Source organism: Hevea brasiliensis, chromosome 15 (assembly GCF_030052815.1).
Source record: "Hevea brasiliensis isolate MT/VB/25A 57/8 chromosome 15, ASM3005281v1, whole genome shotgun sequence".
Lineage (NCBI taxonomy): Eukaryota > Viridiplantae > Streptophyta > Magnoliopsida > Malpighiales > Euphorbiaceae > Hevea > Hevea brasiliensis.
The window spans coordinates 72,618,802-72,634,846 of record NC_079507.1 but is presented as its reverse complement, the minus strand read 5'-3'; positions in this window follow the sequence as shown (position 1 = coordinate 72,634,846).

Here is a 16,045-nt window from a genome sequence, read left to right as displayed (position 1 = left end):
GAAAGATGTCGTGAAGATTAGCTATTTGTAGGTTTCTTTAGATTGGACATTTTGGTATTGACAACTTTTAACTTGCCAAAGTTTTATTCCCCAGCATATATAATGGGTTTACGTGACTTTGACACACTGTTCTCCAATGTTTCCCATAAATGTGGAAACAATCTCCATCAAATTACAGTAAACTTGCACTAAAACAAACAGTCCTTGCAAACAGAATATATCATCCAACATTCTCAATTTATTGATATTCTGAAGCAATTTCACCTAACATATGTATGGTTTCTTATATCATAAAATGGACTCTTTTTTTATATATTTTGAATTTTTTCATAGAAATAAGAAAAAAAAAAGATCAGGATTAAATTCTGAATTTACTGTGCTAAACATTCCATTTGTAAACTATTGATACAATAACAACAAATTATCATTAAATAATTGATTTGATGACTAAATAATTAGACTCTTGTCAGTTTGCTCGCGAAAGAGAAAGCAAACGAGCTAGCTATCATTAATTATTTGTTTTATACATGGGGCACTAGTTTCTATGAGCGGCACCACCACAGAGCTCTAGCAGATAGATTTCAACTTGCTGCCTCTCAAACCAGAGTCGCGCCACTAATAGGCACTATGGTATATTTAATTTACTTTTATAACCATGCTTCAATTTCCCAGTTAAAACCACTCACTTTTGCAAACACTTGCGGTTTTGTACTTGAAATATATATTTTAATTATAAATGTATGTATCGGTTTGGAAACTAATTAATATTCAAATGGGTGCACTAATTTTTCTCAATTCTCAAAACCCACCACTAAAAACAAGTTAAAAAGCATGCATATGCTAAGCAATATGGTGAAAGCTGCTGCAGATGCCCCGCAGACAGGCATCTGCTAAATTTAGGAAGTAAAGAGTAAAAGAGAACCATTATCTAAATCCATAAAGAGGGTTTAGGGATAAAGCCTTTAGAGTGGCAAAAGTTGATGGTAAAGAAATATATATACATATATATATAATTTTTTTTTTTCACATGAAAATAGTAATTACCAAACAATAAAGCTGCTGCTGGTAAAGAAAAACTTTGGTTTTTAGACCTAGGCAATGTCAGTTGTTTCAAAACATCTGATAATCTGGCAGCTTGCCAACAAGAAAAAGAGAGAAGTCCTCAAAACTTGGGTCTCTGTTTATTTTATCAGGTACAAGATTTTGCCACGTGTAGTTTAGAAACGGCTGAGGACGTGATGGCTTACAATTAGGGCAAAGGGTCGCATACATGATATAGTAGCTCAAAGGCCCAAGAGCCAGCAGTGGCCTAGATAAGGAAGATTGGGCCAGAGGTCCCACTCCCAGCTGATGTAAAAGGAAAGATAGCTTCTAAAGAGTCTAATTATTTGTCGAGAACAAGGACCCATTTGGCCAGCTTCGGCGGAAATTATTACCAAAAGTTTTTTTCGCTTCGCACTTTCTTTCACTTTCCAGTAATCAGTACTCCTTCCCTCTTTCTTTTCCTCACAGTGTTGGCAGGAAGGGAAGGCAGTGATGTAAACTTGTTTCCTTTACTTGCTACAAAACTTAAGCAGGGCACTGTCCGGTTCAGATTTATTTAATTTGTAATTAAATTAGTTTAATTTTATACGAAATTCAGATTTTCCTTTTAAGCAAAAACTAAAAATAATATTAATTATTAAAATCGATCCAAATTAAAACTGGGATTAGGGAATAAGATGCATATGTGCTATTTTTGTGAATTCATAGTTAACGATATATAAAGTAATGCAAACAAAAATTAATGAAAAGCAAAAGCGCTTTTGATTAAGCAAACACAATTGAATTATCCAGATTGAAGTTTTTTTAAAAAAAGGTTTACTGGGAACCAAACAAATTACAATGATGAAATGACTAAAAAAAAATGGAATAAAAAATCTTAGAAAATCAATACTCTGCTCTGCTAATTGTTCTTTAAATATTTTGAACAGATGAAACCTAAAAATGGAAGTGCAATAAGGGTTTTGCGTCGTCTTTCCACCAAAAAATAAAACGAAAGAAACTTTAAGTAAATGTCTGTCGTTTTGCCATTATTTTACTTTTTGAATCAACTTTGAGAAAATGTACACATGCGTCCGCATCAAAAGCCACCAATATACCTTTTATCACAACTCGAAAAACACCGCACCACTTTAATCATCACCTCTTTTTATTTTCTTTAAAAAAAATTAGAAACATATAAAAAAAAATTATATATATATATATATTAAAAAAAAAATGAAAACATTTTGTCTTGTAGTTGTCTGATTGGACCCCACAAAACTCCAAGAGTTTATGGGCTAATGAATATGTTTGAGTGGGGGCCCATGCAATCGACCAACTCCAGTCCGTACAGTTAAATGGGCTAGCTAAGAGAATACGTGGATTCTCGTTTTCCACTTTTGACCGATATTTGGTATTCAAAGTGCAGCTTTCTTTGATTCTCTTGACAGCGATATATCGGATGCTCGAAACACCATGGGCTCGCTGGAAAATCCTTTTTATTTATTTATTTTTTAATTTATTAAAGAACATTCATTCAGGGCAAAGTAAAGAAATTGGTTACATCATTTTCGTCAAATTAAGTGGCGCTGCTTTTAGATAAGGAGATTCAAAAGCAAAGGGTTTCTTGCTTTCACTTTTTATTTATTTTTTTTTATTGGATATGAGAAAAGGTGAGGCTGTTTGTTTGGACCTAAAGAGCAAAGTGAGAATTGATGTATTATGGACAGCACACTGTAGTTTTCTTGCTTTTCCCTGACTGGTAATAGATAGATGAACGTGTGCTGTGCCCTACATATGTATGATTTATCTTTTGATGGTGCACATTCTTTTTTATTCTTTCTTTTTCTGTGTAAATAGAAGCACATTGGTTTGCCAATTATCCATTATCAATGAAAATAATAAATGTAATAAAGCTGACTAATGTTGCTATATGACTTTCTATGCCATTTGGCATCATAAGAGATCATATCAAGGATTTAACAATAAAAATTATTCATTTGTTTTTTTTTTTTTCCTCTTTTTACTTATTTAATGCGCTATTTTAATACCAATATAACATATAGATGTATTATATGATTATTTAATTTAAAATAAAGTAAATTATTTTATAATGAAATTTTACAATTTATATCATTAAATTTTTATAAAATGATGTTTTTTTTCTTACAAAAAAAATAAAATTACTTAATGTAAAATAATATATATAATTTTTTAATAGTATTAAAAAATATTATAAATAAAATTTAATAAAATATACTTATTAGCATTTCCATTTAATATTTATTATTTTAATTAAAATTTAAGATGCTACGAAAAATATGATAATTAAAAATATTAAAGAAATTTTATTTTTTCTATTAAATTAATAATTTTTTTCTAATTAACTAATTTATAGAAAAAAAACATTTTAAAAAAATTTGATGACATAAATTGTAAAATTTCGCTAAATTATTTTATTTTTTATAATAAAGTAATTTTATTTTGTTATAAATTAAGTAATCATAGAATACATTTAATGTATATTGTGCATTCTGAAGTCATTTTATGGTTATAGCATATTATCATTCTATTATAAACTAAAACTAAATTACGTATTATATCAAACTAATTACTTTCAAAACACAAACCCATTGCCCATTATAATTGTAAAATTATGTACTTAAATTCTTATAATAAAAAAATTATGACAATAATTGTAATTTAATTAATACTAAAAAAATTAAAGGTTATACTTATAAATTAAACTATATGAACCAAAGCCATATTTTATTGTTAGCTATAAAATTATGTACTTAATTTATTATAATAAAAAATTTATGATAATAATTACTATTAAAAAAATTAAGAGTCATGGTTATAAATTATAAAACTCAATATCACACATAAAAAGGTAAAAAAATAGTTTAATTAAGATTTTTTCTCAAACTTATCGAATGATATTTTGGTAACTAAAATATTAAAAGAATGTGAAAGAATAATTTACACAAATATTATTGAGGTAGTCTTCATATTATAAGAATTTATTTATATATATATTTTTTATTAACATATTATTTTTATTTTTTATATTTATTTCAATTTATATTTATTTTTTTATTTATATTCTTCATATTTCACGATTATTTTTTCAAGCGTTTCAAATAAATTATATATAGACACGTAAAACGTTATATATTCATATTTTTTTATTTAATTAAATAATATATCGATAATTATTATACATGCACAACGAGTTAAAAAGAATTAATTTGTTTATGTTTTTAAAAGTTGAACGTAATTAATTATTCAAGCTATTAATGATTATAAATAATATATCATTATAATAAAAAAAAAATTAACAGACATCTTTCTGATAATAATGGAGTATTAATGTCACGACCCAACCTATGGGCCGGACCGGCACTAGGACCTGGGCCAGCCTAAAGCCCCCGAGGCCCGTAATAAGCCTAACTGTTCATTAACCCAACTCTAAGGCCCATTGGGCCCAAATTCAAGAAAACAAACGGACAGAGTCCGGCCATAAAATGGACTTTCCAACGGGGAGTTTTCGACTCACCCGACCTGTAAACACAATATATAGTCAATTGGGGAGCTCAGCTCACCCTCCACATACTCATCAACATAATAATAAATGGGAGCTCAGCTCCCTCATCCAATCCATCAAACATGCATAGCATATTAAGTTTACAGGTCCCAAAATAATAATTTAGTTTACAGACAAATAACATTTCTAACACATGCGGAAATTCTAAGATTTAACAAGTTTATAAAAACAGTAATAATTGACATGCTATGGAGAAAAGCAGGTTAACCAAAATAAAATCCTCCTGTAGCCTGAAAAAAATATTGAACAGGAGTGAGCGTTCGACTCAGAGAGTAAAATATCAATTTTAACCATAATCTCTATAACTATCTAGAACTAATGCACCCTGTAGAGTGAAATGCAACATCAACAACATTTTCACATCATAACATCAAAAAGGTAATTTGGAGCACTCACACACCCTGTAGTATCAATCATAACATATGGGAGCTGATCCCCTATACAGCTCTCTTAAATCCAACCTGGTGCCAGCGAATTACTCAAGCTCGGACTTCCACTTAATAACCAAATCGAGGGTCCCAGCGAATTACTCAAGCCGTGACAACCCATCGAAGGATCGGGTCCCAATTACTCAAGCCGTGGATCGCCTGGCCCTATCCATAGTCCACACCACATCACACGCACGCCAACGCACTGCTCCAAATTACCACAACAACATTCATGGCACATTAACAGTTATGAATGCAACATAATTCGTGCCTAGAGTTTAACTAAATAAATATATGCATATAAGTGATGCATGGGCATGCTGAACATATAATAATATCGAAATTACAATTAAAATTAATATTTTACTCACAGACTTGACGACAAATTACGGTGGCGGTGGCGGAGGAAGAAGGTCCTCACGACAATCATATTACATTTATTTAATACAATCGACTCAATACAAATAAAGAAAAGACCAATTACGCCCTAAGTCGTGCGAAATTCCAGTCTCCCTATACCTAGGACCTACCCAACCGCAAAAGGGTTCAAAACACACTTCTATACTCACAATCCATATATCAACAGTTCAATCATATCACACAGCCCCTCCCGCCCATCAAATCAGTCATCCATCACAATACGCAAAATTTCAATTTATTCCTTATTATTGATCATTTTTGCAAAAAACGCCCAAATAAGCTCTAAAAATTATAAAACTTTGACCCGCGGTACTTAGCAATATTACTAAACTATTGCAAAAAGAATCGTAATTTTCTTAGCTACCACGAATATTTTATGGATTTTTAATCCTATTTAAGCTCTAGAAAATTACGAAAAGCAAGGTTCGGTTTACCTTTGCCGATTCCGACTTCGAACGCGCTCGACGCCCGACAATGGGGTTAGCCAAAACCTCGGTCCAATTCGGGACTTTTCCAGAATGGGTCCATGCGCCCAAATTTGCGGCCAATCAGCCGAATTTCTGCGAATCGAGGATACCTACACGGCCCATAACACGGGGTTAGTACATAAATTTTTCAGAATTTTCTAAGCTCATTTAATGCTCGAAAATACACTGCGGTTCCGTGAGACCCACCGAAAACGGTGTCGAAAAATTCAAATTTATGTCGTTGTGAAGCTCTCGACGAATGGAGCGCGGCCGTGGCCTCGGTTTTCGTGGATTCACGGTTTAGAAATCTAGCCCAAAAGTCGAAATGGGCTAAAATCTTCCCGAGCAAAAATCGGACAAACCGCTCAATGGATTTCGGCGTTCTTGGTGTCTATGGAAAGCTCTTGCCGAGTAGATGATTTTAGACACAAGACCCGGTCCAATCGGTGGCCGGATCGTTGGCCGAGAAATCTGGAGCACGCGCGCGCAGGGAGGGGAGGAGAGAGAAAGAAAGAGAAAAGAGAGGGACGACGCGCGGAGAAGAAAAAGGAAAGGGAGCCGTTCGATTCGACGGTCCGATCCGTCCGTTCGATTCGCGGCTCGATTCGAATACAAAATTTTAAATTTTTATCGCCTGACCAAAACGAGGTCCAAAAATTCGAAAAATTCCGTAAAACTCGTAAAAATACGTAGACTCCAAATATATTTTTAGTTTTGCCACGTGGTCTTTAAATTAATTTTTAAAAATCATCAAAGTTTATATTTTCTAAAATCGAACCCGATTTTTAAAATCAAAAATCTCAAAAATTCCTAAAATTTAAATAAAATTAAAATATCAAAAATACTCATAAATAATAAAATTTGGGGTGTTACATTCTTCCCCTTACGAAAATTCGCCCTCGAATTTTTTACACAAGGCGTAATAAAACACATGATTATGCATTGAACAAGTAGGGTACTTGCTACGCATGTCCCGCCTCGACTCCAGTGCACTCTTCCACCGATCGACTCTCCACAAAACCTTAACCATAGGGATCTGCTTTGGATCTCACTGTCTCACTTGGTAGTCCACTATGGCTACTGTCGCTCCTCAAATGTCAAGTTCTCTTTAGCTCTATCACATCCCATGAGAAGGATCAGAATGTATTTCTGAGCATGGAGATGTGAAACACGGATGAACGTGAGAAAGGTTGGGTGGTAGCTCCAACCGGCAACCGCTCCAGCTCTATCAAGAACCTCAAAAGGTCCGATATACCGAGGTGCCAACTTGCCCTTCTTTCCAAATCTCATGACTCCTTCATTGGAGAAACCTTCAGAATACATAGTCGCCACCGCAAACTCCACATCCCTTCGCCTGGGTCCGCATAACTCTTCCGCCTCTTGAAAAGTTTTCAATCGTTCCCTGATTAAAGGAACTACCTCTGAAGTGTACTGCACTAGGTCTACATCATGCACTTTCGCTTCCCCCATTTCTGTCCAACACAGAGGAGACCTACACTTTCTTCCATATAATGCCTCATAGGGTGCCAACCCTATGCTGGAGTGATAACTGTTGTTGTAGGCAAACTCCACCAGAGCTAGCTGCTCATCCCATCGACCTCCAAAATCCAAGACACTCATGCGAAGCATGTCTTCCGATGTTTGATCGTCCTTTCGATCAGTCCGTCTGCGAGGGTGGAAAGCCGCATCAAGTTCAATCAGGTGCCAAGTGCCTCCCGCAACTTTCTCCAAAACCGAAGTGAATCGGGGCCCTCTCGCCGATATTATGGAAGCTAACTCCATGCAATCGACTATTTCTCGAATGTAGAGCCGCATACTGTGCCACAGAGTATGTAGTCTTTACAGGCAAGAAATGAGCTGATTTGGTCAAGCGGTCTACAATTACCCATATGGAATCATATCCTCGCGTGGTACGAGGCAACCCAGTCACAAAATCCATAGTGATCATTTCCCACTTCCATTCTGGGATAGGGAGCTCTTGCAGCTTCCCTGACGGTCTCTGGTGTTCAAACTTCACCTTCTGACACGTCAAGCACTTGGACACAAAGTCCGCTATGTCTCTCTTCATGCCATTCCACCAATAGCTATCTTTCACATCATGGTACATCTTGGTGGAACTCAGGTGGACACTGCATGCTGTATAGTGTGCCTCTCGCATGATTTCATTCCTGAGGTTGTCTACATCGGGCACACATATCCTAGAACCTTGTACTAGGGCGCCATCATTGGCAAATCCAAACTCACCACCTTCACCTTGCTGTACTCTCTCTATAATCTTCATCAGTTGTTGGTCTCTGTGCTGGGAAACTCTAACTCTGTCCCTCAAGTCTGGCCTCACTGAAAAGTGAGCCAACAATACCCCCTCATCTGAAAGATCTAGGATTAAACCTTGATCCATCAACTCATGTACCTCATGAATCAATGGTCTCTTCTCTCAAATGTGCGCCAAATCGCTGTAAGATTTTCTGCTCAAGGCATCTGCTACAACATTGGCCTTTCCAGGGTGGTACTGGATGGTGCAATCATAGTCTTTCAGAAGCTCCATCCATCTCCTCTGTCTCAAGTTTAAATCCCTCTGCTGGAAGATGTACTTCAAACTTTTGTGGTTGGTGTATATCTCGCACACTTCACCATACAGATAGTGTCTCCAGATTTTAAGTGCAAAGATTACAGCCACCATTTCCAAATCATGGGTGGGGTAGTTCTGCTCATGCCTCTTCAGCTGTCTTGAAGAATAAGCCACTACTTTTCAATTCTGCATCAAAACACACCCTAGGCCAACTCTGGAGGCGTCACAATACACGGTGTATCCTTCACCACTCACAGGTAGTGTCAACACAGGGGCAGTGGTTAGACACTCCTTAAGCTTCTAGAAACTCACCTCACAGTCATCTGTCCAAATGAATGAAACATTCTTCCTGGTCAACTTAGTTAGGGGAGCCGCTATCCTGGAGAAATCTTGTACAAAACGCCTATAGTAACCAGCTAAACCCGAAAAACTCGACTTGTAGGCCTAAGCCAATCGATTCTGACTTCAATTTCCTTGGGATCCACTTGAATACCGTCACTTGAAACCACGTGTCCCAAGAATGAGATGCTTTCTAGCCAAAATTCACATTTTGAAAATTTGGCATATAGCTGGTGCTCCCTCAACGTTTGCAACACCATCCTCAAGTGCCACACGTGTTCTTCCTCGGTCCGAGAGTATACCAAAATGTCATCTATGAATACGATGACAAAACGGTCCAAAAATGGCTTGAACACCCTGTTCATCAAGTCCATGAAGGCTGCTGGTGCATTAGTGAGTCCAAAAGACATCACCAAGAACTCATAATGACCATATCTTGTCCTCGAAGCCGCTTTTGGACACGTCCTCATTCCCGATTCTCAATCGATGGTAGCCCGATCGCAGTCTATCTCGAAAAGAATCTAGCTCCTTGAGCCGATCAAACAAATCATCGATCCGAGGAAGTGGATACTTGTTCTTCACGGTGACCTTGTTCAGTCGATACACAACCTCAATGACCCATCCTTCTTTCTCACAAATAAAACAGGAGCACCCCAGGGTGAAGTGCTCGGACGTATGAAACCCTTGTCCAAAAGCTCCTGTAGTTGCTCCTTCAACTCTTTCAATTCTGGTGCCATCTCGTAAGGTGGCATCGATATGGGGTTTGTACCCGCACAACATCGATGCAAAACTCTATTTCCCTTCCTCGTGGCAACCCCGAAGCTCCTGCGGGAAGACATCCATAAATTCTCGACAACAGGAACATTTTCCATGCTGACACCTTCTACATATGTATCTCTCACCAATGCCAAATACCCTTGGCATCCACGCCTCAACATTTTTCTAGCACTAATTGCTGACACCAAATTATATGGAGCCACGCTCCTGTCACCATCAAAGCTAAACTCTTCCACACCAGGTATGTGGAAGTAAACCTTTGTTCCTGCGGTCTAAGGTGGCATAATGAGTTGCCAACCAATCCATCCCGTGATTACATCGAAATCCATTACTGGTAGAGGAACCAAGTCTGCTGGGAGGATCCTTCCATCCACTACCACTGGGCTGCCCGGAAATACCATGTCTACATCTATGTTGTCACTAAGTGGGGTAGCTACCGACAAAGGGCATTCTAAGGTTGTAGGGTTTCTACCCAACCTCATGGCAAACACAGGGGAGACAAATGAGTGCGTAGCACCCGGATCTATCAAAACACGAGCCTCATAAGAAAAGAATACCGCCACAAGCATTTGAAGCTTGAGCATCCTGGTGGGTCGTGGTGAAAACCCGAGCTTGACCTACCCCGAGTGGCGTAACTCGACATCGACTTCTACCTCCCGACCGCCTCCAAATCCACGCCCCTTGTCCTCGGCCCATGTTGGAAGCACCGGATACAATCGCCGAGGAACATTCGCAATGTAACCACGTGACCCCATCCGTGGCTCGGAACATGGGGCATTCTCAGCAAAGTGACCCGTTGGCCACACCTGAAGCATACTCCTGATCCCATCAAACAAGGTCCTAAATGTCCTCTTCCACACTGTGCACAAGGTGCCAAGGAGGATCCTAAACTGCACTAACTAATCCGCACATCCTCGTGGTCAAACCACTTCTCTTGCTCCTACCCTTTCCTCTGTAATTACCCAGCCACCAAGTACCCATGGAAGGGACACCGAGGAACCTCTGCTCTGTTTTCTTTGCTCTCCCATGTCATCCACAAGATAGCTAATCTCAATCACATGCTCGATCAACCACCACATCAAAAGACTGATCCGACATCATGGCCAGGTTCGCATACCTCCTGTCAAGCCCCTTTAGGAACCTCTTCACCTTCATAGTTTTTGTAGCCACTGCTGGAGGGGCATATCTGCTCAATTCTAGAAATTGCAGAGCATATTCATCTACTGCACTGCCATTCTGTCTTAAGGCCTCAAAGGCCCACCGAACTCTGAAGCTTTCGCACAAACCGATTGATAAAAGTTTCACAAATCGAGCCCATGTCAAACCCTCCATCCGGTAACACGTAGTCATTCATCCATTGTCTAGGCATAGGCCCCATGACATCTTGATACACTCTATCAGTCTCACATGCCAATCAGATTCTGCTGTCTGCGGAATCCAACCGATATGCATCGTCGACACATCATAAGTACCGTGCACCAACTTCTTAAAATTTATGATCTGCTTGTAAGGTTCCCCTCTTGGTGCGGTGGGTGGAGGGTGGACCATATCTCGCGCCATCATATCTATGGTCCTCTGCAACCCAGCTAGAGTAGCTGCCATGGGGTCCATGGGACCCTGTGCCATGAAAGACTGTTCCTGAACTGTGGGTAGCTGCTCTTCTACTTGAGCAGCTCTAGGCCTCCTACCCCGCCTCCTCGGGGCCGGCGCCTCATCCTGTGCCGACACCTCATCAGCACATCCGTTCTCGTGCGTGGCGCCTCCCGCTTCTACGCATTTTCCTGAAATTCAAAGATTAGCCCACAAAATTCAAAACTGCACATTGCACAGCTCTATAGACTCATATTTATACACAATATATGAAGCAGAAACTAGAAGCAAAGACGACAATGCAAGACGAATATGGACCCTATTTTTCCGCATGTGACTCCTATTAGACTTTTCCCAACACTTTAGACAACATTCCCTAAGAATCTGGAGCCTAAGCTCTGATACCACATCTGTCACGACCCAACCTATGGGCCGGACCGGCACTAGGACCTGGGCCAGCCTAAAGCCCCCGAGGCCCGTAGTAAGCCTAACTGTTCATTAACCCAACTCTAAGGCCCATTGGGCCCAAATTCAAGAAAACAAACGGACAGAGTCCGGCCATAAAATGGACTTTCCAACGGGGAGTTTTCGACTCACCCGACCTGTAAACACAATATATAGTCAATTGGGGAGCTCAGCTCACCCTCCACATACTCATCAACATAATAATAAATGGGAGCTCAGCTCCCTCATCCAATCCATCAAACATGCATAGCATATTAAGTTTACAGGTCCCAAAATAATAATTTAGTTTACAGACCCAAATCAAATAACATTTCTAACACATGCGGAAATTCTAAGATTTAACAAGTTTATACAAACAGTAATAATTGACCTGCGAGGGAGAAAAGCAGTTTAACCAAAATAAAATCCTCCAAAATATTGAACAGAGTGAGCGTTCGACTCGAGAGTAAAATATCAATTTTAACCATAATCTCTATAACTATCTAGAACTAATGCACAGTGAAATGCAACATCAACAACATTTTCACATCATAACATCAAAAGGTAATTTGGAGCACTCACACACTGTAGTATCAATCATAACATATGGGAGCCGATCCTATACACTCTCTTAAATCCAACTTTGGTGCCAGAATTACTCAAGCTCGGACTTCCACTTAATAACCAAATCGAGGGTCCCAATTACTCAAGCCGTGACTACCCTCGAAGGATCGGGTCCCATGAATTACTCAAGCCGTGGATCGCCCTATCCATAGTCCACACCACATCACACGACGCCAACGCACGCACACCGCCTCCAAATTACCACAACAACATTCATGGCACATTAACGATTATGAATGCAACATAATTCGTGCCTAGAGTTTAACTAAATAAATATATGCATATAAGTGATGCATGGGCATGCGAACATATAATAATATCGAAATTACAATTAAAATTAATATTTTACTCACGGACTTGACGACAAATTACTTGTGGGCGGAGGAAGAAGGCTCACCGACAATCATATTACATTTATTTAATACAATCGACTCAATACAAATAAAGAAAAAGAAAAATTACGTCCTAAGTCGTGAATTCCTGAGTCTCCCTATACCTAGGACCTACCCAACGCAAAGGGTTCAAAACACACTTCTATACTCACAATCCATATATCAACTTCAATCATATCACACAGCCCCTCCGGGCCCATCAAATCAGTCATCCATCACAATACGCAAAATTTCAATTTAGTCCTTATTATTGATCATTTTTGCAAAAACCGCCCAAATAAGCTCTAAAAATTATAAAACTTTGCCCCGCGGTCCTTAGCAATATTACTAAACTATTGCAAAAAGAATCGTAATTTTCTAAGCTACCACGAATATTTTATGGATTTTTAATCCTATTTAAGCTCTAGAAAATTACGAAAAAGCAAGGTTCGGGTTTACCTTTGCAGATTCCGACTTCGGGAACGCGCTCGGGACGTCTGACAATGGGGGGTTAGCCAAAACCTCGGTCCAATTCGGGGACTTTTCTGGTACGAAATTTGCGTCAAGCGTCGAATTTCCGCGAATCGAGGATACCTACACGAAGCCCATAACACGGGGTTAGTACATAAATTTTTCAGAATTTTCTAAGCTCATTTAATGCTCGAAAATACGTTCCGTGGGACCCACCGAAAAACGGTGTCGAAAAAATTCGAAATTTATGTCGTTGCGAAGCTCTCGACGAATGGAGCGTGCTGGTGGCCTCGATTTTCTCGTGGGATTCACGGTTTTCGAGAAATCTAGCCCAAAAGTCGAAATGGGCTAAAATCTTCCCGAGCAAAAATCGGACAAACCGTTCGATGGATTTCGGCGTTCTTGGTGTCTATGGAAAGCTCTCGCCGAGTATATGATTTTAGACACAAGACCCGGTCCAATCGGTGGCCGGATCGGCCGGATTTGGCCGGAGAAACTGGAGCGACGCGCGCGCGCAGGGGAGGGGAGGAGAGAGAAAAGAGAGGGACGACGCGCGCGGGAGAAGAAAAAGGAAAGGGAGCCGGTTCGATTCGACCGGTCCGATCCGGTCCGGTTCGATTCGGCCGGTTCGATTCGAAATACAAAATTTTGAATTTTTACTGCGCCTAACGAGGTCCAAAAATTCCGAAAAAATTCCGTAAAACTCAGAAAAATACGTAGACTCCAAATATATTTTTAGTTTTGCCACGTGGTCTTTAAATTAATTTTTAAAAATCATCAAAGTTTATATTTTCCGAAAAATCTCAAAAAAATTCCTAAAATTTAAATAAAATTAAAATATCAAAAATACTCATAAATAATAAAATTTGGGGTGTTACAATTAATCTAATAATTATATACTTTCAATATTAAAAAAAAAAATTGAAAACCTGGCAATGCTTGGCTATTATAATTTCTTCTATGTTTTAAGAATTTCTGAAAATATTTGAATAAAAAAAAAAGTCCAATTTTCTCCCCATATTTATTGGGATATTTAATTTAGTATAATTTTAATTTTTAGTTTAATTTAATTTAAAAATTTTAATTTATATCCAATTTATCTTAATTTTAAGAAATGTGTAACTCACTTACTACTTTAGTGCATTAGTTACTCTTTTTCTTTAATTTTTTAAATATTTTTAAAATTAATTATTTTTTAATGTTAATTACTTAGTTAATTATTTTTAATCTTAGTTAATTATTTTTAATCTTAATTAATTATAATTAGTTATTTTTATATTTTACTTTTTAATATTAATTAATAATATGAAAACAAAAAAAATAATATTTTTATATTTTTAGTTTTATTTAATTATAATTTTTTAATTTTAAATTAAAAGTGTGAAATACAAAAATTATATTTTTTAATTAAAATTAATTAAAATTTTAATTAATTATATAAAAATATAAAGATATTTTTTTATATTTTCAGTTTAATTAATAATATTAAATAATAAAAATAATATTTTTATTTTTTATTTAAATAATTATATAATATAAAAATAATAATTAAATATTAAAAAATAACACATATTAATCAATTGGGATAATTTGAATATAACCTAAAATTTATGAATTAAATTAAATTAAAAATTAAAAATAAATTAAATTAAATTTTTTCCATAAATACAGGGATGAATTGATCTTTATTAAAAAAAAAAAAAAACCAAAGAATTCCTGAAAGGATTGTCATAGTTGAAGTGGGATCCAAATAAAAGACGGGCTCTTACTAGCCCAACTCAAAATCTACCTTGTAAATAGGCCTCACAACTGGCATACCAAAACTAAGCCCACCTGAAAGTACATAAATGTACTTTTGTGTTGTCCTGCATCCTCCGTGGACGAATAAAATTAGGGGGTGTTTGATTTATCTGTTAGGTACAGTTGATAATTGATGGACATCAAAATAGGTAAATTATAGTGTTTGGCAAGCTTAAAAAAATAGAGCTGATAGCTGATGGGCAACTGATATGATACCCATCAGTATTTGTATCATTTCTATTTTTAGAAATGTTTTCATCGGTGATAAATGATTTTATTTTATTTTTTATTTTGACCATATTATCTTTTTTTATTTAACTTGAAAATTAATATTATTAATGTTTTCATTTTTTATTTGTAATTTTAATATTTTAATTAACATATTTTAACTTTGTTAAAATATTTTTTATTAATAACATAAAATATAAAATATTTATTTATACCTAAAAATTTAAAATTAATTATAAATTTTTCTATTAACAATAATAATTATTTTATTATTTTATTTATATTTTTAAAATTATTTAATTATCTTAAAAAATAATTATTTTCTTATTTCAATAATAAAATAAATGATATAATATAATATATTAATAATTATATATTTAATTTAATAATAAAATAAATAATATAATGTAATAAATTTATAATTTTATATTTATTTAAAAATTAAATAAATTATATGATATATACCCTTATTAGTCATTTCACATATCAACAGTAACAGCTAAATATAATTTTACCAAACACTTAACATAAAACAGCCATCATCAGCTATCAGTTATCAGCTATAAGCTAACAGTAACAGTTATCAGCTAACAGCTATCAGTTGTATCCAACAGTTAAACCAAACAGGCTCTTAGACTGTTCGTCAAGGTCCTCCCTGACTCCTGTCCATGAAATCTCGAAGCCCAGTTTTAACTCACCAAACCCTGCAACTCTTGCAAAAATGCAGAACACTCGACACCCTCAAGCTAATCCATGCTGAAATCGTAGCAACAGGAATTACCCTCAACACATGCCCTCTCAGCAAATTCTTCTCCTCTGCCTTGGAATAAATCTACATAAAAAAAAAATTCAATTGAATTTTTATATAATCATACTTGATTTTTTTT